Here is a 21967-nt window from a genome sequence, read left to right on the forward strand (position 1 = left end):
CTCACTTGAAGTAAAGGCTGAGTACAGTTTCATTCCCTCTGTTCCTACACTTCCCGACAACTGAGCATATTTATCATTTTTATTCAGCTAGCACTTTCCAAAGTGCTTTACCAAAGAGGGAGTGAACACAATAAATAATAAAGAGCAAAGAGCGATGTAAGGATAGCAAGAAATGTCAGAAGAAAACAATGTAAGAGAGCAAGAAAATGAATAAAAGCTCATTATATAAAAGCAACTCTACAAAAGAGAGTTTAAAGAATATACTGTATTCAATCGATGATGCTGATTTTGCAGCTTCTCGGGTAAATCCAGTCTTGGCTCCGTGCAACATCTGCACAGTTTATTTGTATGCTGTGCAACTTCCGACACACTATTACTAGTATGTGATATACTATAATGTGTCATGTCACTTCTATCTCGTTGGGTATAAATGATAAAAAAACCAAAAACAATTCTCGTTGTCTTGAAAACAACAGTGGAGACAATCATTTCACTGAAAATGGATGCAGTAGCCTACTGCCTTTTTTATGCGATATTTGTGCGTGTGCAGTCCAGTATGTGAGAATCATATTATGAACTCACACTTCAAGTGATGAATTCAACATGTTTTGTCAATGCTGGGCAACAAAAGATGATAAAAAAGAGTACGAGAAAGAAAAGGGAGGCCAGTATAAAACATGAGTTATCTTCCTGCTGCTGTAAACAAGCCACACTGAGAAATGTATTTATAAGATTTCACCTGCCATTACACAGGTTGTGTATTGAACATCAATAGTAAGATGGAAGCGTATATGCCACCTGAACCACTCCTGTGCTCATGTGAAACTGACAAATGAAAAAACATTTTATGGCCACAGACTCAAGATATTTGGGTGAAATTCAAAGATAACTCAAATGATCTGGATTCACTATTTATAAGTGATGAGAGAGTCTTAGTTTTGTAGGTTTGTTTTAGGTTAAGTATTTTTCTTTCTGTGCTGAAAGAATTTTGTCGTATGTGTATTGACTTATGATCGCAGCCTAAATGTTCAAATTAATTCACAAATTTACCTACAGTCACAGTCTACAGTCACCTGCTTACCTACACACAGTCCAGCTCCTAGCGATGCTTCTCCTGAGCTATTAATATTCTAATAAATATTTTTACTGTCATACACTTTTATATATCTGAAACCTAAAGGTCACGCATTGTAGAAAGTGAGATTTCCGTGTGTTTTTTGAGTATAATGCAGTTCTAGGTTTTGTTTAAAAACTGCAAAAGTATCAAAGCGCTCAATTCACAGAGACATGAACAGCCAGTATTACAGCCAGTCTTCAGTAAGTGTGAATTAAAACGAGCCATCAGAACTTCTGTAACTTTGTGATGTCACAACAAAACAGTCACCACCCTAAGCTATGTCCTCCTCCTCCTCGTAATCCACTTGCCATATTCTACTCTTGCTGCCCCACCAGCTCGATCACCCACCTCCCTGATTCCTTTGATTGTCTTGGATTTTGCAGCCACACACGCTCCCCTTGACGCAGGATGGCACAGTACTGGCCCGGCTGGCGGGTTCAGCAGCCGAGGAGGGTTTGCTCGGCCCCTACTGCATTCAACCTCGCCGCTGCCAGATGATCCAGCTTTTGCACCGGACCAGAGTTAAAGCTCCAGAGCATTTCAGTCAGAATTCGACCATCTGTTCGGCTCTTTCAGCGCTGACTGACCATCGCCATTGCAGGTGAGTTTTACCAAGGCTATAGTAGTAGGCTACAGGCTGTTACCTGTGACTGGCTTGGCCGTGCGTCACTCAGAAAGCAGTCAACCAATCAGAAGAGAGGCTCAGAGCCCCTCTTCTGATTGGTTGACCAACCTGTTGTTGCTAGAGCTCCAGAGAGAGGCCTGAGAGAAGATGTGTTAAACTACACTGAGGATGTTTTTGATACCTCAAACCACAAATATATGGATATTAAAAGATTAAATAAAACACTGGAAAACAGTAAAATACTGGACCTTTAAAGCCCCTATATGAATGACTTTAATATTTCCAATATACTGGTGATACATAGTGGAAGTATCTGCAATGGATTTGACCAGGTGACACTATCAGTGATTCATTACTGAGGTTGTGTCATATTCCTACAAAGAAAATAACCCACTGACTTATTAACATACTGACTTCCTACATTTGCTGCTTTCAGCTCAACCAACAATTTATTTCAGGTTTTCCTGAAAAGAAATTTGTTTAATTAAACAGAAAGGTAATTTGGTTTTTGTTTCTTTTGGAGATGCTGGATGTGAAAACAAGATGATAAAATCAAGGGGAGTATGGAGTTACAGTTACCACAGTTATTGGTAATATTTCATATTTTCTTCTTTGGTTGAACATGAACCCTTTGGCCTCTTCTCCAACATAAATTAAATTAACACACCAGAATGAAAGCAAACGGTTTCTGTCTTTCTTCCTTCATTCTGCCTACAAACAGCACCATTGTGGAGTCTTTGGTAGAGAGACAGACTTTTGACACACACACACACGCACGCACACGCACACACAAGGAAAAAAAAAAAAAAGAAGCTATTTAGCCACATGCTGACAATAAGTCCTCACCCGCCACTAGGAGTCCTCAGTATGTCTGCTGGTCATCAGCTGAACCATATTATTAGCCTCTGTTTGTGTGTGTGTGTGTGTGAATTGTAAAAACATCATATCAACGTTAATTACAAGACTTAAAAAGTGTTTGTGGAGTATGAATATAATTATTTGAAGTGTTTGACTCTTGGAATCACTACTGACTTTCTGGTTATTTACAGTTAAACATTTTACAGGATCTCCGTATGTGTTTCAGTTAAAATGATTACTATATCTTCCGTGAACTCATTTAGGATACATATGAATGATACTCCAAATAGCATGTATGACAGGATATACAGTAGAGCATCAATTATTATTGTCACATATAACCTTGGATACAGTGCATTATGGGTCTGAATCATGACAGTGTGTGAAGCTGTGATGATTGATGTGTTGCAGCCATGACACATATTCTCCTGAGACCGGATATCGGTGGATTCCGTGCTCATGGGATGTCACTGTGGGTAGAATTGATTGCATTAAATATTTATTAAAATATGCACCACACGAACATTTTTAAAATCTTTCGTCATCTTTAAGAGGATGGCACGGTGGTACAGTGGTTCGCACTGTCGCCTCACAGCAAGAAAGTTCTGGGTTTGAACCCCGAACCCCGGGCCTAGGGCCTTACTGTGTGGAGTTTGCATGTTCTCCCTGTGCCTGTGTTCGGGTGCTCCGGCTTCCTCCCACAGTCAAAAAACATGTACATTAGCTTAATTGGTGAGTCCAAAATGCCCATAGGTGTGATTGCGTGTGTGTGTGAGTGATTGTTTGTCTCTATATGTCAGATGACATGATGTATATATGATAGACTGGCAGCCTGTCCAGGGTTTACCCTGAATTGCCCAGTGTCAGCTGGGATTAGGCCTTTTTTTTTTTTTTTTGTCTGCTGTGTCTCAAGGTCAACTTACTAGATTTTCTTGAAGCCCTAAGCTGCATCTCACTGTCTTCATCAGCGGACGTACCACCATCACAGGAAAACGTGAGTTGTTCTGTAAAATACAGAATTGTTGTTGTTGCTATGAACATTTCACTTACTTCTGTCTGTCTGTCTTTTTGTCCATCTGTGTGTCTGTCTTTTGTAACATATACATGTCAGTGTCAAACATTAGACTTATTTTAATTAACAATGGGAACCATGCATGTTTGAATATGACCAAAAAGCCAATTTACGTTTACTGATGCAGCCGTCACACCAACAGAAGAATCACTTGCCAATCAAATATGTATATAGCTAAAGCCAGCCAGCTTCTACCTCCTGCTCACTTTCATTGGAATTCATCTGACACTATAAAACAAGCAGGATAATACAGCAAATCCTGCATCTAGTTATTTTTTGTGTGTGTGTGTGTGTGTGTGTGTGTGTGTGTGTGTGTGAGAGAGAGAGAGAGAGAGAGAGAGAGAGCGACAGGAGGCGGGAAAGAGAGCAGAAGAAACAGGATGCGTTTTTAATGTAGCATTACTGTTCCAGAGGTTGCTTTCACTTCATTCATTTCACATGCAAATTAGTTTCATCATCATGCCACTTTAGCATTTAAACTACATCCACGATTGGTGTCGTCATATTTACATTTTTATTCTGCATGATCTGCCCCATCTGCAATAGACACATATTCTAATCACATCAAGCACCTACAATCTGTGACGTTAAGAAAATATGTTTTTTGCTCCTTTGGGTAACACTGTACTTTTACATTAACAGCCCTGCCCCCCAAATATAGCACTCAAAAAAAGTATATAAATACTAACTAAAGGCTTTTAACACACTATAATCAATTTGCAAGCACATCTCTAATTTCTCTTATGTGTTTGTAAGAAGAAATTATAGGGTCATAAATGTATGAAAATAGGTCTCCATGTTTTATATGAATATAAAACAGGAAGCATTTATTGATTACATTCTTTATATTTACTTAATGTAGTCATTACTAAATGACTTATTATTATCACATTCATTAGATTTATTAATGAGGTATTTATTGATTTATTTACAATCTCCCTTGACACTCACCTTGACAACTGGGCAAACTCAGAAAAACCTAGTAAGTAAGTAAGTTATTGATATTTATAATGATTAGTACATGTGTATAAATAGTCAATAAATTATTTTTTATACATTGTAAAAGGTTGTCAATGTGTAAAATAATTTTTTTTTACTATGACCCCATTGTATTTACATATATATGTGTTTGTGTGTGTGTGTGTGTGTGTGTGTGTGTGTGTGTGTGTGTGTGTGTGTTAACTTCCCAATAGCATTTATTGTTATCTTCCTATATCTGCTTCCGTCTGAGTTTTCTTCACTAAAAATATACAGCACCAGCATCAAAGTACCTTGGTTAAGCTATTCCACCCCTTTGTTTTGTGCTGACAAATAGTCAGTGACAGACCCCTCTCCTGGCGCTGACGTGGCACTAAAAAGAAGTGAAATGAAGTGTGGAGAGACGCTCAGACACCTGAGATTACTTCAGTTGGCCAGCTCAGTAGATCTTTAATTAGAAGAAAGAAGGAACGTTTTCATGTTTAATTAAGTAAAGAAATTAATGTTTCCTCTTTCATTTAGAAAAGGCTGGATGTTTTCCCTTGGCAATTAAACTCTTGTGACAGATGTTGAGATCATGTTCCCATTTCTAAAAATTTCTTCTGAAGGCGCTCTAATCCTCAGCACTCACTTTTTTGACATAAACGGATGCCCACCCCTCCAACAGTCGAGATCATTTGTCTGTTCCGCAGATGGAGGTCGGACAAGCTGCGCAGGTCATTCCTGAAAAATATTTTCTCAACTTCAGTCAAACTTTGCATCTTTGATTACAATACAAGAACCTATTGAAATGTAGAACTTTTCAAATCTTTAAAATGGTTGAACATTGCTAATAAAGTTCAGCATTTTTCATTTTGCGTACATGTGCGAGCACCAGATGTTTACATAGTACAGTACAGCAGCTGTAGGCATAGTCATAACTCAAAAAACATATATATGTCTCTTGTGGAGCTAAACCCTTTTTAACGTGTGTGGGCTGAACAGTTTACCAGATGACGGTGTAAAAACTTTATTTAAAATGTGGAAAAGGAAGAGAGAGACTGGTGATTTCCATTTGTAAAATGACTAATACTGCATCTACTACTGTATTTAATCGGCATGTCACATCTTTCGGGCAAGTCTTTCTTTTGATCATGATGAGGGGTGACCAGGACCACCATGGTAATAAATGATTGTAATTTGAAGTTGATAACTAGGGAAAGCAGCGCTGGTCCGTTGACCACTTTGGTCCAGACTGAAATATCTCGACAACTACTGAATGGATTCAGATTTAATATATACAAGACATATACAATCTAATAATATATGTAATTTAAGACACTCATTGTTATCAGAGAATGAATCCTCCTAGCTTTGGTGGTCCCATAACTTTTCCTCCTGCGCTATACCATGAGATTGGACGTTTTCGGGTTTTACTAAAGTGTTGTGTCAATTATTTTTTCCAGTGCAACGATCAGCTGCACATTTACGGCTTAGAGTGAAATATCTGGATAACCACTGGGTGGAGTGACATGAAATTTGGTGCAGACATTCATGCTCTCCTTGGGATGAACTGTAACTACTTTGGTGAGCCCTTTTCCGTTCGTCCAGTTCTTTGATTCATGACAAAATATCTGCTCGACTGATCTTCATATTTAGAGCTAATCAGCAAATGTTAGCATGCCAACATGCTCAACTATAATGGTGAACATGGTAAAGTTTACTTAATACTTTAGTTCAAAGTCCTTGTGTGTCTAAGTGCAGCCCAACAGAGCGGCCGGCATGACGGTAAACTTATTTGTGTTACGTTCTATTTATAGTTTGTTCTTTCTTTCTTTCTTTCTTTCTTTCTCTTATTTTAATCGACTTTTTACCTGCCAAACTCTTTACTAGCTAGTTAGTTCACACGTTGAGATTCCCCTTTTTTTCACAGTCAGGATCTGTGCAGTCCAGACGTACTTTAATTGGAATATTGGCACACTCAAGTACTAACGTTAAACAATGGGAAAGCTTTATTGATTAAACTGTGGGAGGCTTTATCGCCAGTCAGCATCCCTGATCCTCCTGAAGACACACACACATACACACTGTGAACTCAGAGGGACAGTACTGAATACCATTTCTTTGTGATGCCCTTGTCTCTGGTTTATGATAAACCAAGGTCTTCAGTCAGTATAACAACCTTACTGCTTTTGCTGCGTTGCCCAGGATGAATGGCTCTGTCTTGAATCCTATTGTGGTTCTGAAATGGAATTAGCTTCCCAGACTATAGCTTTGTTTTGTTCATTCATTTGCCATGTTGGTTGTATGCTGCCTTTTTTTTTTCCTCAATAGCCACTTTTCCACAGTAAACAGGGCTTACAGTGCTAAGGATAACCAAGTTACTGATTTAAAAAATAAAAGGGGGGGTGAAGTAAATACAGACAGTCGGTTGGAGTTTTGCTCCATGAGATATGCAGTGGCATAAATAAAGAATAAGACCTGTTTAGCCTTGTTTTATGACATAGTAGGAAGAAAAATATTGGGAGCAGCTGAGGCCACAGCAGAAACAGGCTGAGGTTATTTACATGTGATTGAAATCATTTCTTACCATCAAATTTTCATGAAGTAGTCCACTTTCTCAGCCCCATAAATGACAGCGATGCAATGAATGGCCATACAATATGGAAAATGTCATTGGCATTGCATTTATTCCTCCATAAATGTTTCTTGCAAGAGGTAAATAAATTGGAAACCCACTGAAGCAGCAGTGAGTGCTGAGTTCTGCACAGCACAGCTTGTTTTATTGCATTTTGCATGGAAATGGCTGTTCGAAATAATCAACATTGCTGTTGCTACTTTGGAAATCATGGTCGTCATTTGCGGCCCCGGAAGAAAACACAATATATTACAATGTCAATTTGTTTTACAGAACTGCAGCAAATCGTATCGTCTGATAAAGTTTCAGAGATTGGGCGAGTCTTTGTGTTTGTTATGAGTGTGAGTCTGTCTGTGTGCATGCACCCAAAGACAGCTGATAGTTATATTCCCAGGCTCAAACGCTCCACCAAACACATTAAAGTTACATTAGAAAGTGGGCTAACACGTATGATGCACAAGGCAGAGTGGGGTTGGGATGAGGCTCTACTGTGCTGACAAGCTGTAAACATCAATACACTGTATCCAGCTTCAACATTCAAGTTATAATCAATTCAATTGTTTAACCACATGAATAAGAGGTATAATTTAAAAGATAGAATATCAGACTTCTGTGTGATGCTAAACCATTCACCACCTTTTTGTTGTTGTGACAAGCTGTGTGGATTTTTAATCTGAAATGTCTGACAGCCGTTTTCCCCCTCTCTTCACATCACAATACAAGTGCAGAATAGCTCGGAGCGAGGTATTCTGAAAATTCACAAGGTATTCTGACAAATGGGTGCTTCAGTTTCTGCTGACCACTCACAATGCAAACAAAGTTCGCCCACAGTTCTGCTAATTCAACAATCTCTCTGCGATCTGACTCATTATCGTGATCTAACTGTAAAGCATTAATCTGGAATAAGCAAATGAACTGAATCCTGCATGTGAATGGTATTCTATAATGTTTGTCACAAAGTGCAGTTGTGGCAGCTACATAACATTACAACACAGTGGTGATCTGATGCCTGGCTCCTCTCGAAGAGTCCATTACAAAGACAATAGTCGCTAAACTTCTCCTGGCTTGTGTGTAATTGAAAATGTGAGTCACTTTTGGACAAAAGTACCTGCAAAATGATCACAGTTCAAAGTAAATTATTATGTGTTCAGCAGAACAGTATTTCTTTCCAAGAGACATTTTCATTCTTCACCAGACTCAAAACTTAAAATACAGCACAATAGGTGTCCACGGCTCATGCATTCAGTTTGTGTGTGTGTGTGTGTGTGTGTGTGTGTGTGTGTGTGTGTGTGGTGTGTTTCTAAATTGTTAGGGTTAGTCATTTTAATAAAGTTAAGTAACTGATCCCCCAAAAACAACCAAATACATCTAATAAGGCATTTAAAAAAAATAAAAAAACATGTGTTTGATCTCTAGGAGGGCCGTGGTTGCTGTTATAATTACCCTGGTTTACTCAAAGTGGTGAGTGCACTTTCAAATCAATTTTCTTACGGATGAAAATTCCCCTATTCAATTCAAACAATGGAGCTGTGAATGTGAAGATCACACTTGACTGTTGTTACAACGAGTGCAAACGCTTTTTTGACTTTTCTCACTGCACTCCTGTGTGTGTGTGTCTGGAGGTGTGATTTTATAACTGTGTTTATCTTTTCTTGCCAAGCATTTCTCATTAGCTCACTGTGATGATCTCTGCGTAAGCCAGTGACTGATCTCCTCCAAAGTCTGTTCATCAGCTGTGACAGCTAGTATCAGGTTCTCCTTCTATACCTGGTTAATGGCACCCTATGGATCTCTATCTAGGCCAGTGTCTTACCATTCTGCCGACGCATTATTCTTTCCCACACAAACTCACAGTTGTTATCCATCGTATTTGTTGGAAAGCCTGAGGTATTTTTGGTTCATCTCCTGTGGTGTGGATACTGTTAAAATCTTGTGTCGTTTTTGAAGATTGTAAGCACAAGTTGAGGTGTGTGCATGCGTACACACGTGTGTGTGTGTGTGACTTACTAAGAATAAAAACATTGGTGTTCCTCCTGGGTCCCTTCTTTATCATAACCTGACAAACACGTCAACAAACAAATCAGCAACAATAAAAGCCATATTTTCTGCACTTCTTCTGTTCTCTCTGTTTGAGATTATTTCATCTGTGTCTCGAGTTCCCAGGAAATATTCTCCCTCCTGATGCAAAGTAACACTTGGCCTCTTTCGTTTCCACACACGCACCAAAAATAGTTTTTCTTTTGCAGCCCAGCAGTTGACCAGTTGATTAATTAGGTATGCACCATGTGTCTGTGGCGGTGCTATCTGACTGTGTGTGTGCTATAGGCCAGCAGTTTACAGGCTTGTGTTACTTTTCACCATTCGCAACAGAATAAAAATACCTGCCCTACAGTTCATTATTACCTAACGTGATTCAATTATCCAGAGCGCTGCAGTGTATTCTGACACATGAGCTGGTGCTATAGATTCATCTTCTGAACTGTTCAAACAAACACTACAGGGTTGGTGCTCTGAGAACAAGACACCTGTGTGTTTGTCTTTCAGAAAAAAACAACATTATAAAAAACCAAAAAACACAACAAACACTTCACACATGAGGAAATCCACTGCTCGGTTAAGATTGGCACAAAAGGCTTTATCATGGCAAGGCAACAGAGAAAGGATTGGCTTATGGGGGGAAAAAAAGTTAGTTTTTAATCTTGCAATTGCATAGCAATCTTGGCAAGACTAAATGGACACAAAAGTTAGTGTAGTTCAGTGTATTAATGTAAGTATGTGATGAAAAAAACTTGGCCTTGGTTCTTAAAACACAGTGCATCTAAACATATGGGTCCAGAAGACATGCCATGCTATTCAGGCATTGAAGATTTAGTTTGTCAGTGAAAAAGAAAATATTATAAATATTACAATTCAGAGCACTCCTGGTAAACAAGGGAGTTAATTAACTCATCCTCATTCTTCACATACATCAATAAATGCAATTACAATCTAACTGATATTTCTACTGTGCTGACTAAACAAAGGGTATAATATAAATGGAATACACAACAAATAAACACTCAGACTAATCAATGATGATATAAATAAAATGGGATTGCATAAGTGTAAAGTCCTTATTAGCATAAGGAACCATTACAAATGTTTTCTGTTTAATGCTCACACACTGTTAGGAGGGATAAACTTGTGGGAAAAGGTGAACAGGCCAAAGGGGTTTATATAGTTTGATATTGGTTTATATAGCTTTACTGTCTAAACTTCTTAAAGCTCCAGTGGAAGTCTATACATGGCATTTAGATATAATGGGAACTTGATTTCACACACCATACATTTAACTCTTTCGTTCTTTCTTTCTTTCTTTCTTTCTTTCTTTCTTGGCACATAGTGGGCAGGAAAAATCCCACTGGTGTTTGTGGTTGGCCAACATAACTTTATTATCTCCACCAAGGAATTTATGTTTTCACCCTGGTTTGTTTTTTTGTCAGCAGGATTATGCAAAAAGTATTGAATCAACTTGCACCAAACTTGGTGGAGGGATGAGATATGGGCCAGGGAAGAACCTATTTCAATTTTAAATTTTGGTGCTGATCCAGTTAAAGTGGCAGTTCCAGGATTTAAAAAAAAAAAAAAAAAAAATCTATTTCCTTAACATTATGAGATGGGGCAATTTCATCACTTTCTCAGAAAATAGCCCTAATGTATAGAACTTGCTGTAAAAAAATCGGACGTATTTACAGTGTGGAGATATGAGAGTTCTTACAATTTGGTGCGGATTCAGATAATAATTTGGATCTTGCAGACATGTGAAGGATTGTTTGGCCTTGGTGGAGGTATGCGCCCTGAGGGCCACTCTAGATTTCAGTTGAATCAATACAATGCAATATGTAACAGTGAGTTTGAAAAAAAACAAAACATTTGTCTTCTAAAAAATGTCTGCTTTGCAGTGTGCAGAGGTTGGAATGTGAATGGGCTTTTTTTTCACTGCTGACATTTGGACTTGTCAAAGGAAAAGCACACGTGTTCCTAATAACCTTAACAGCGGCTGTGTTCTATTCAAATACCCCAGTAAGCCATGACAATGTGACAGAGAGGCAGCATGAACAACCACAGGACCAATCATTCATTTAATTTGTTACACTTGCGCTTTTGCTACTGTGACATGTCATAATGTCTCACTGATGAAGGCCATAATGCAACATGGTCAATGAAATTATCAGAGTTTATCCACAGGAAAACTGATTATATATAGGGATTAAACTATACCATCAGGGCCCTAAATCATACCCAATCAGGAAGTGCAGGCTTTATCAGGATACCTCATTGTATGATTTCTTATTAAACAAAGCTTTACATTTAGGAAAGTTCCGCCATTTAATGTTATAAAGTAGTTTCTTCCATTAAATGGACCCTGCTGGTGCTTCTTGAAAAATCAGCATTGGCATAATTTATAATGCAGATATGATATTACCTATCAGACACTGGTGTGGTGACCTGGGTGCCACCTACAGGTGACACCCCGCTACCTGCTCAGTATATCAATGTCGCTGCAGTACAGCTTCCAGGCAAAGGTGGCAGCACTGAAAGCGAAGAGGCTGAGCAGCAGCAGCAGCAGCAGCAGCAGCAGCAGCACTCGGTGCACAAGATAGACCTACTCCTCACCTGTTTGTAGAAAAAGTTGTGTGTGGTATCTTTCATTGTTACTCCACACCACAGAGTGTATTGTACCATCCTAATATTGACATTTCCCCCTGAAAATCGCTGAAATGTTCAGTTTGCCTCTGGTGAGTTTCCGTTAACATGCGTTTATTACCGTCAGCTGAAGGTATAAGATGAGTGACCACCACAGGTCGAGTTGCCGGTAGCACTTTTGGCTGCCGGCTAACTTCAAATCCACCTTAAAATATATCTTGCCAACCGAGGTGTTTTGAACAACTCCAATGTTTTTTAAATTTCAGCATGGTATACAGTTATATTATTTGAGTTTAAAAAAAAAAACCGACAAGCCAAGCTAACTTAGCGAGCTAGCGCTAATATACCTGACTGACCTAATAAGAAAATGGCCAGTAGTCAGTGCTCTTTTCATGCTTATTCAAGTTCAATTTCGACTCGTCTTATGTAAGCATATCACAGAAAATACATGGCGTTTATGTAGTGTTCTTCCTTATCAGCTTCATATGATAACAGCGTTGGTTTTCAGGTGTGCTTGCTTCTCCAATGGTAATTGCATCCCAGTTAAAGAGATGTCCACTCGCCAATTACAACGTCATCAGTAAGCTATTGACTGATAAACCGTAAACCGAGAATGCTTTTTCATCTGTAATCCCTACAATATGTACTGGCCCTTTCTTTATGTGGTTGATATGACTTTGATCTTTCAGTTATTACTGATCATTATTTTCCTATATAGAATACCTTATTATTATTATTATTGTTATTATTTTATTTTGTACTGTGGTTCACCAATTAGGCATTTGTAACTTAAGCCCAAATATTGCCATATAGTTAAAGTTATCATCAATTAAGCCGAACTGAAAAAACAAGTTATTTCATTTCAGAATCAGGAATAAGTTGTTCATCACACAGCAATGGAAATAATTTTTTGACGTGACTAAAAACACAGTAACACACTGTATGCATAAAGTTTATAATACACGTTTGAATTTCCATTTACATGCTTTGCTCAAACGCACTCTGACAACTGAAATGTGTGTTCTCTCTTTCTAACTGAAGAAACCATCCTCAGCTTAATCACTTTTAGAGATGATTATTTTCATTGAAGTTTAATCTGCACATCTTTTACTTAATTCAGTGGTTCATCATTTTGTTAGAAAATGTGAACAATGCCAGCTGTAATTTATTATCAGTGGGTTCTTAATCAAAATTTAAGAAGCAAAAATGCCAAACATTTGGTGGTTTAAGCGTCTGCTTGACAAATTTCCCACGTTTTCTGTATTATTTCATTGTAAATTGAGTATCTCTGAGTTTTTGACTGTTTGTCGGACAAAACAAGCTATGATAAGATGTCACCTTGAGTTTTGGGAAAATTAATGTGTTCATATTACAGTTTATAAACTAAACAATTAATCAAGTCATCAAAAAAACTTGATCTATTCTTAAAATTATTCCTAGATACTAGATAATGATTAATGTTTTTTTTTGTTTGTTTTTTTTTTATTTTTGTAGGTAAGGTTGGTGCCTATTCAAATCCTGGAGCAAATTCACAGCACAGCTTCATGTTCTCTCTCAGTGAAATTTGATTCTGAGCAGCATGGAGAACAGACAACCACTAGAGGCTGCACTAGCAAAGACACAGATACACAGATCAATAATGAAAGAGAGAAAGCCAGAGGAGAATCAGCAAAAAAAGACAGATGCTGAGATAACAGCCAGTTCACTTCAGCAAAAGAGTGATGGAGTGAAGAGATCGTAGGAGTGAGCATCGTGCAGTACCAGCTGATAACCTGAGAGAGAGAGCGAGAGCATCTCCGCTCACTAGAGAGAGAGAGAGAGAGAGAGATAGGGAGAGAGAGCGGGGCAGCACTCAACCACGTTGCCCGTCCTCATATTTCCCTCTGCAGCTGTGTGAGGCAGAGTGAGCGGCGGAAAGGAGAGAGCACATCAGAGTCTCGTGGAAACAGCAGGACCACGTACCACTTGGCTGAGAGATCGATGCACTTGCGCCGAGCCACACAGGAAGGGTGAGCGGCCCGTAGGACGTCCGTGTACTGCCACAGAGAGCGAGAGAGAGAGACTAGCCGAAGGGACAGAGAGAGTGAGAGGGAAGAAGATTACCCAAGGCCAATTTGAAAGCTTTCAGCTGGTCACTCGGAGCAGGTGAGTTAACTTGTGCTTGTGTGGGGAGGGGATGGGTGTAAGGCAGGTACATTTGACTTGTGACAAGTGTGTGTGTGTGTGTGAGAGAGTGAGTGAGTCCTGTATCTTCACTCGTGCACTGTTGTACATTTATTTGCCTTTGTGTTTGTGCTGGTTGTCTCCTGTTCTCTCCTGATTTAGTTTTGCATCACTTCTGAGATGGTGTGCATTTCTAGTCATCTTGCCAGGTGATTAACTGGGGTACCTCAGTATCAATCAGGCTGTTATCACGCTGAGCAGAGAGGAACACAACAATAGCTGCTTAACGACCCTCTCTTGCTGGCTTGTGTGTGTGTGCGCGTGTGTTTGCATGTGTAGTTGAAGTGCTCCTGTGTGTGCTGCAGAAGCTGTTTGTCGTAACAGGTGAATTGCGGCTGAATCGCAGCCACTTGGGTCATTTAATAGAGTCATGATAAAAGCTTTCTTTGAGAAAACTGAATGAAATAGTTGATGCCATTGCATGGGACAATGTGTCACAACTGTCGTGGGAAGGATATTTGTATAAAGCCGCTGGTTTATTCTTTAAATAGACACCTTTAGTGTGTCAGTTAAAAGAATGACTTCTTGATATGTTGCTCATGAGTTTGTACATTTTAGGGTTTTGGTTTGAAACAGTTATTCAAGTCATCAAACAGGAATAGACTTTGGCTGTTAAAGGAAAAAAAAACCTAAGCGATTTTCAAACATGTTCTGCTCAGAGTTGACTGTAAACATACGTGTAATACTGTAGTTTTCAAAGTTGTTCCGATCCATTAGATTAACATATGCATAGAAAACATGGAAAGTTTAGTTTTTCCATCAGTGACTGTTGTCATCTGGCAGAAGCCTATATATTATTATACCTTTTTTAGCAGCTGTAACAGTTATTAAAAAGCTTGAGGACCACTGCTTCACAAGTCTAATTAACTGCTTTCCCTCCATAGATAATTCAGTGTGTTTCTCATTATGAAGCATGGTGACATTTAGAAAGTCGGTCTATATGTGCACCGTCTCTCCATGTATTTTCATGCTGTACCTGGTTTGGAAATGCCATGCTTAATATGTCCCATCATCCATTGTATGCGTCTCTCTTCTCAGTTTCCCTTTCCCATACCCCGCCACCCCGCCACCCCCCACCCTACCCCACCTCACCCACCATTTCCCTCTTTCCTTTCCATGTCATCCTGTGAAGGTTATTGCCATATATCGAGTTGGTTTAATTTGTCAAAGTCAGCCAGACATATTGTCCATGGTCACAGCAAGGGAACAGGTTGGGTGTTCAGTGTTGGGTATTGACACTGTATTGAAAGCAGTGGTGAAGCACAAAGTATTGGACCTGAAAAGAGAGAGAAAATGGCAGATGCAGGGAAAAGGAGAAACACAAACAGAGAGAAAACCACCAATTCAGTTTCCTAGCAAACAGAAGAGCTGAGCAGTTAATTTCTCAGACAATTTTTTAAATGTTTTTTTCATGACTGTGTGTGTGTGTATGTGTGTGTGTGTGTGTGTGTGTGTGTGTGTGTGTGTGTGCACACGCATGTGTGTGCATGCGTGCGTGCGTGCGTCTGTGTGTAGGCTGCGAGCGGCGAAGCTTGAGGTTATCAGTCTTTGGATTCATCATATCTCGCAGAGAGCTTTTCCCCTGTCTCCCATGTGGGCCCAGTGTCATTAAGCCGAGACACCGAATCTGAGAGATCACTTTCTTTCTCCGTCCCTCTTTCTCTTCCTGGATACACTAGACTCTCTCTGGTTTCTCGTTCTTTGGCTTTACCTCTCACTTTATTTTTATCTGTTCATTACTCACTCTATCTGTCTTTCCTATGCAGAAACACACATGCTAGGAAGAGACATCCATACAAGTGTAACTGCATTTGTGGAAACTGCCGTTCATAAAACATGCATCCCTCATTGAATTTAAAATGGGGGTGTGCAGAAATCACGTGATTGAAATTCAAATTAAACACAGAATATTTTACAGTGGCTCTAATATTCTATTTATACCATCTGTCCTTTCAAGCCAACTGTGTGTGGATTTGGAAGATTTTTCTAGAACACGCAGCACAGTTTAACTGTATACACTGGATTTATGGATATGTATAGTGGTAACATCTTACAGAGGAGAACAAATACAAAATTATTCAATTGCTTAGTCTCATTGTGCAAACTTGTTGCGAGTCAGTCTGGATAAGAGCCTATGCTCAGTGGTTGAATTGCAAATGCAAATTGTTTCTATAAATTGCTTAAAGAGCAGGTGGTATTCGTTAATTTTTTCTCACATTCCCACTGTGCCTGGATTATCTTCACTATTTTCCTTTCCTTGTGTCTTCAAATCATTCACATTTGTTTGAGTGCCAATGGGCAGCTGAACAAGATTGCAATCGTCTGTGTGGTAATTAATTATTTACATAATACTTAATTCTGGGGGAATTTTATTTTCCTCTGCGCCAGTGTTAATTGTGTTAGCTAAGCTACTGTCATTAGTTATCGTTAGGAAGACAGTTAAATGTGGACATATCCAGTTCTCATTAGTGATCGCATCATCCATCAGATACTGCACAGATTTAAACACAGTAACAGAAAAGAAAATACAGGGAAAGGACAGAAATCTGTTCTGCTTTTAGTTCTATCTCAAACACTCGTATCCATCACACGCAATTTCTTTTGTTGTTTGCTAATCAGATTTAATGGTGTTATGGTATGGTGCATGTACAGTTACATTAACATGAAAACAATTCTCAGAATTGTGTGTTGCTTATGTTGTTCATCTCAACCTGTTGTAGTTTTACATTACACATGCTTAATGCGTTATTTAAAAGGCTCAGAGAGACTCAGGTGGAAACAGAGCATTTTCGTGTCCTTCCACCCATGGTTCATCTTTTCTGGAAGCAGCTGAATGGTCTCCTGCGCTATCACCTCAGTCTGTGTGATGAATTTTGAGTAGACTGCTCTGATTTATGTTTTCAAGGCAGAGGAAGCAGACACAGGCATTTGTCAGAACAAATGTGTGAACCTTCTTTCTTGCTTTCTTTCTCAACAGTGTCCCAAGAGGATTACTCTTTAGCTGAAGTTAAAGTGTGCCAAATTTTCATGCCGAGGTTGATGATGAGGTTGACCTGTAAGGAAAAACATAATATGTTCTTGAGACAGCTAGTGTCTTCATAGTCACATGAAACGCATGCTCTCTCTACCTTGCTTTATATGACAAGTCAGCAACCCACAACCTGGTTGTGCACCGGTAGGTCGACTACCTAATGTTAGCTTGGCAAGGCATGGCCACATTAACTAGAGCTAGAGGAGGAGCTTGGCTGCTCTGGCTCTGTTTGACCAGATGGTTCATTTCAAAATAAAACTGCAAATTAAGATTGCAGCACCGTGCTGCCTTTTTGGTGCCCTGTGAAAACGAGGCAATGGTTAATGTTTGATTTTGACAAAGATTTTCTTTGTTGTGGTTTAAATGTAGGAATTTAAATTTATGAGAGGGGGCGATTTTATAGTAACAAAATGTAAATGTTGTGTGTTGCTATTAACACTGAGGCTCTGTTAATAAACCCCAAACCGGAGACCACACCAACAGTAAACACTGTGCTGTTGATCTCTTGACCACAAAGCACTTTATTAACAGAAAACGGATGAATGTGCCAATTATGCTGACACTTGTCTGTTTGACTGCCTTGGGTCTCATGTAGCACAGTGTGAGAGTGTCTCTCTCTTCTCTAATAAAAATAATAGATGAAGAAAAGCAATTGTGCTGTGACAGAAGGGCTGATTGAACAGCATATTTGCAGTATTTGCTGCTGGGGAAAGCCTGATCCGGTGAGATGTTGTAAATTTCACATACGTAGCCCACTCACTGGTGTAGACTGACAGTGCTGATAACAGGAAAAACAGGAATCGATGGCAGAATGTCCAAGACAGCAGCTCTCTGCTATATTCCTGACCACTGATGAAGAACATTTGTATTTTCAAACTGTTTTGATGCTGTCTGATTTAAGCACTCAATTGATCATGCGGTAAAAGTGGTCGGAAGTGCTTAAAAAAGACGTGTAGTGTGTATTACAAATGATTTGCAGAAGCAGGGCAGCAGCTTGGATTGGTTTTTAAGCCTCTCGGGAGCTTTGTTTTACTGTGTGTTAAACAGCGAGTGAAGAGAGGGAAAATGACACAGCTGATAGGATCATAAACGTGGGGAGAAATGTGAACTGCCCACTTGAAATAATGTGGGTAAGATTCGAGAGCTTTACAACTGTTTGAGTGGAGTGGAGCTTTTTTCCCTCTCCTTTCCATCCTGCACCTGTAAGGCAAATTTCCCTCCGGGAACGACGTTCCGAACGAAGTGAAACTGATCCAAAGCTCATTTATATCATATCATGGAGTGCTGTAGACACATATTCACCTTGGTCTTTATTTCAACCCGTGAAATCGCAGACATCTAAATTGGTTCTTTTGTCACTGTACTTCAAACGGAATCCATATAGTTCAGAGTTCAAGCGAATGTTCTTGTTGGGTAAGTATCCCTGTTTCCAAGATCCATGGCATGTGGTGTTGTATTAAGAAGTACCTTCTGCAGCCAGCATGTGCTATATTTTTTATTTTTTATTTTTTTTACAAGCGCCCGCCTTATGAATCTTGCGGGGATATGCTTGAGAGGTTTTATTTTTATCCCCCGTCTTCCAGTCCTCCCCAGCGTTTAGAGAGGCTGGGCAGGCCATGTTAATGATCCTCATTAGCCAAGGAGCTTGAATCCAAACTGGAATTCTTCCACTTCAACTGCTACTTAACATTTGGTGTTCTCCTCCCATCCCTGTCTGTCTTTCTCTCTCTGTGTCTTACTCTCTGCACATCCACCTCCTTCTGCAGCCACCATCATTTTATTTTCTCTCCTTCTTCTTCATCTCCCTCTTTCTCTCTCGCTCTCTCCTCCGTCTCCCACCTGAGTGTCTGCACTGGGGAATAGTCTGTAAAGGTCTTCCATCTCTTTCAACCTCTTCTTCTGACGTGTTTTTTTTTTCAAGATATTTACTGCACAGTACAAGTCCCTGGGTGCTGGTGTGTACCTGTGTGGTTGGATGGGCCCATGACTGTGTGTGCGTGTGTGTGCATGTGTGTGTGTGTATGTGTGTGATCATGAACGTACACATTACTGCTTGCATGTCCTGCGAAGAAGGAAGTGTTCCAGGTGACCTCTCATACTAGTTGCTTTTTTCCCCTACAGTGAAGTGAAAAGCTTAAAGTTCAGGCGTGAGCCCCCTCCAGGCAGCCTGTGAAGGATGTTCAGATATACAAACATGTTGGCTCAAGAGACACCTTTAGCTGAAGGGTAAATATGCTCTGGCTCTGTTTATACAACAACTGTGCTGCAGTGAGAGGCAGACATTGTTTGATACCTGGCTGACTGGGGATTATCTGAACTTGTACAGTCCAGGCAACTACACTGCATCATTTTGATACTTATTTCACTGTTCTGTCTTTATGTAACCTTTATTTAGGAAGGGAAGTCACTCTGCTACACTGAGGGGAAAAATGTCCCCTACAGTGTGCCCTGAATACATGAATTATCCTGAAGTACATGTTCTCTGTGTTCTGTTAAAATGTGTCTAATTTGCATTTTTGCAAGTTTCTAATTGGAAAATCTCATTGATGGAGGAAAAGGTTAAAGAATTACAATTCTGTAGAAGGGTTTTTGTGTTGTGTTGTCTGAATTGTGTAGCTTGTGTAGCTGTTTAAACTTGACATTTGGGATTTTTTTTTAACAAATGTAGTTTCCACTTTTCCTGAAGATACTCAACTGATAACGCCGTATTGACAATAAAGATGACAGACACGGAGATATATTCTGGTAATCGAGCTGCTACGGAATAGATTGTCCTCCTCTTCTCCTCTTTCTTTCCTCTCAGTAAAAGGCAAATGTCAGGCAAGAGTGTAAAAAATAATTAAATGATCCGATTGGACTATTAGTTAGTGTAAGAGTTATGATAATCACATGAAATAAATATATGTTTGCTTTTAAATGAAAGGGTTCACACCACATGCTGTCTGCTCTCCTCCTAATTAACCTATCAAACTGTCAACCTAAAAACAGGCAAACTGTACTAATAAACTCTCAACTCACTATATACGTATTTGAAGCCAATTGGACAGAAGTGTGTAAAATGGAAGAAAACCTCCCATTTTTATTTCCAGTATGTTGGCTAGAGACAATCTCTGGAGTGAGCAAAAATGTCTTTTTGATGGTTCAAGTGCACCATTGAAGGTGTGTTTTGTGTGCGTGTGTGTGAGCTTGGAGAAAGAAGAGAAGAACCTAGTGTGGAAAGCCTTGCGGCCAAAGCTGTTTTTAAATCTTTTGGGGCAAGTCCAACTCAAGTTTCTAAGTCATTTGAGACAAGTCTAAGCCCAAGTCTTGTCCATCAGTTAAGTGTTCACAAGCAAATTGCAAATCAACTCAAGTCTTTTGGGTATCTGGATGCTGATTATTAAATATTTTCCTCTCAAAGCTGTTTTAATAGTTGAGCGTGAAAGTTAATTCTTCAACATGGAAAAAGTAGTTTGACAACAGAGTTCCAACTCAAAGTCCACTAACTATCTTTTATCGGCCTTTATTAGCCTTTTAAGCTGCTGTAAGTGGACTTTGGGTCAAGATGTTGTCAAATTGTATAAATATTGATTTTTTTTTTTCCATAGTCAACAGCAGGTTCTTTGAATGCATTCAAGGTGTGTGTCTATTGCGGGCCTCCCTGGCGCTCTCTTATTTGTTTCCTTTGTTTACTGGAAAAAGTTTGTCTCGAGTCCAGCAGCTCTTCTTGTGTCGGAGCTTGATCAACCTGGACAATAACACAAACTACTGCCTCTGCACCGTGTGCTTTGCTGCAATAGTGGAGATGAATGCTGCCAAACCTTTAGCCTCATCTTGAACTGTTAAACGTCTGCATAGGCTGGATAAGATGTGGTTTCAGGATAGTCAGAAAGCGAACCATATTATACAGTGCTTATCATTAATAGTTGAGTTTTTGCTCACGGTGTACGACAAATATTAAAGGATTTAGTATACAGAGATTTTATCCAATAAATCTGTTCAGCAGGTTTTCATAACCTCAGCTGAAATGCTGTTCTGTTGCTGTTTGACTTTTCCTCTCACACTGTGTATGAGCCCACTTCCACTGATATTGACAACACATTGTGTTGCATTTCTGTATTCCACTTTCATTTTTGGTCATAAAGAAGGGATGTCTTGCTGCAGCTCTTGCTCTGTCTCCAGGATAAGGACTTTCCTTTTCCTTTGACTCTTTAAAAAAAACACTTTTTAAATGAAACTTGGCTCCTACAAACCAATCAAATTAGCACCTTCACACACCTGCTAATTGCACATGTGATTAAGAACTAAGACGGCTCTTTGTCTCTGTGAACTTTCCATCTGTCTGCCATTTACCAGAATGGTGTCATTAACTTAATATGTCCTTAGCTCATACAAAAAGGTATTCTCATTCCTAACACACACTGAGCAATTATAGCTGCTCCAGTTGTCCCATTTGCATAGTTCCATAGAATATGCATCCGGATAGATTAGATTTTCCAATTAATATGCAAAACGGAGCTGTTATGGGTTGGTCTGCAGAAGATATACCCAATAATTGGCTCGACTGAGCAACACTGATTTTTGCCTAATATCATAGAGCATGGAAACCGATGTATTAATCAATATATCTGCGTTATTGCAATGAAACAATCTGACCTCAATGCATGTAAATTTGACCTTTTCCAGAAGGTTGTAGTGCTGCTCTCTGGTCACATGCTCACCTCTGTCATCATTAGGTTATTGCATACCCCAGTGGGACCTGCACTGTTGGCATTAGAAAT

At 39.4% G+C, this 21967-nt stretch overlaps 1 protein-coding gene across 1 annotated transcript in view; it reads left to right on the forward strand.

Moving 5' to 3' along the window:
- Window positions 1-13861: 13861 nt before the first annotated feature.
- The window catches only part of tnr (tenascin R (restrictin, janusin)), a 172304-nt gene continuing 164198 nt past the window's right edge, over window positions 13862-21967 (forward strand). The window contains exon 1 of the mRNA XM_087173735.1: window positions 13862-14098. The gene's annotated coding sequence lies outside the window, so the exon portion shown is untranslated. The remainder of the gene's footprint in view (window positions 14099-21967) is intronic.

Source organism: Seriola lalandi, unplaced genomic scaffold (assembly GCF_002814215.2).
Source record: "Seriola lalandi dorsalis isolate HSWRI2012SDOR001 ecotype SW California unplaced genomic scaffold, Sedor1 jcf7180002054277, whole genome shotgun sequence".
NCBI lineage: Eukaryota > Metazoa > Chordata > Actinopteri > Carangiformes > Carangidae > Seriola > Seriola lalandi.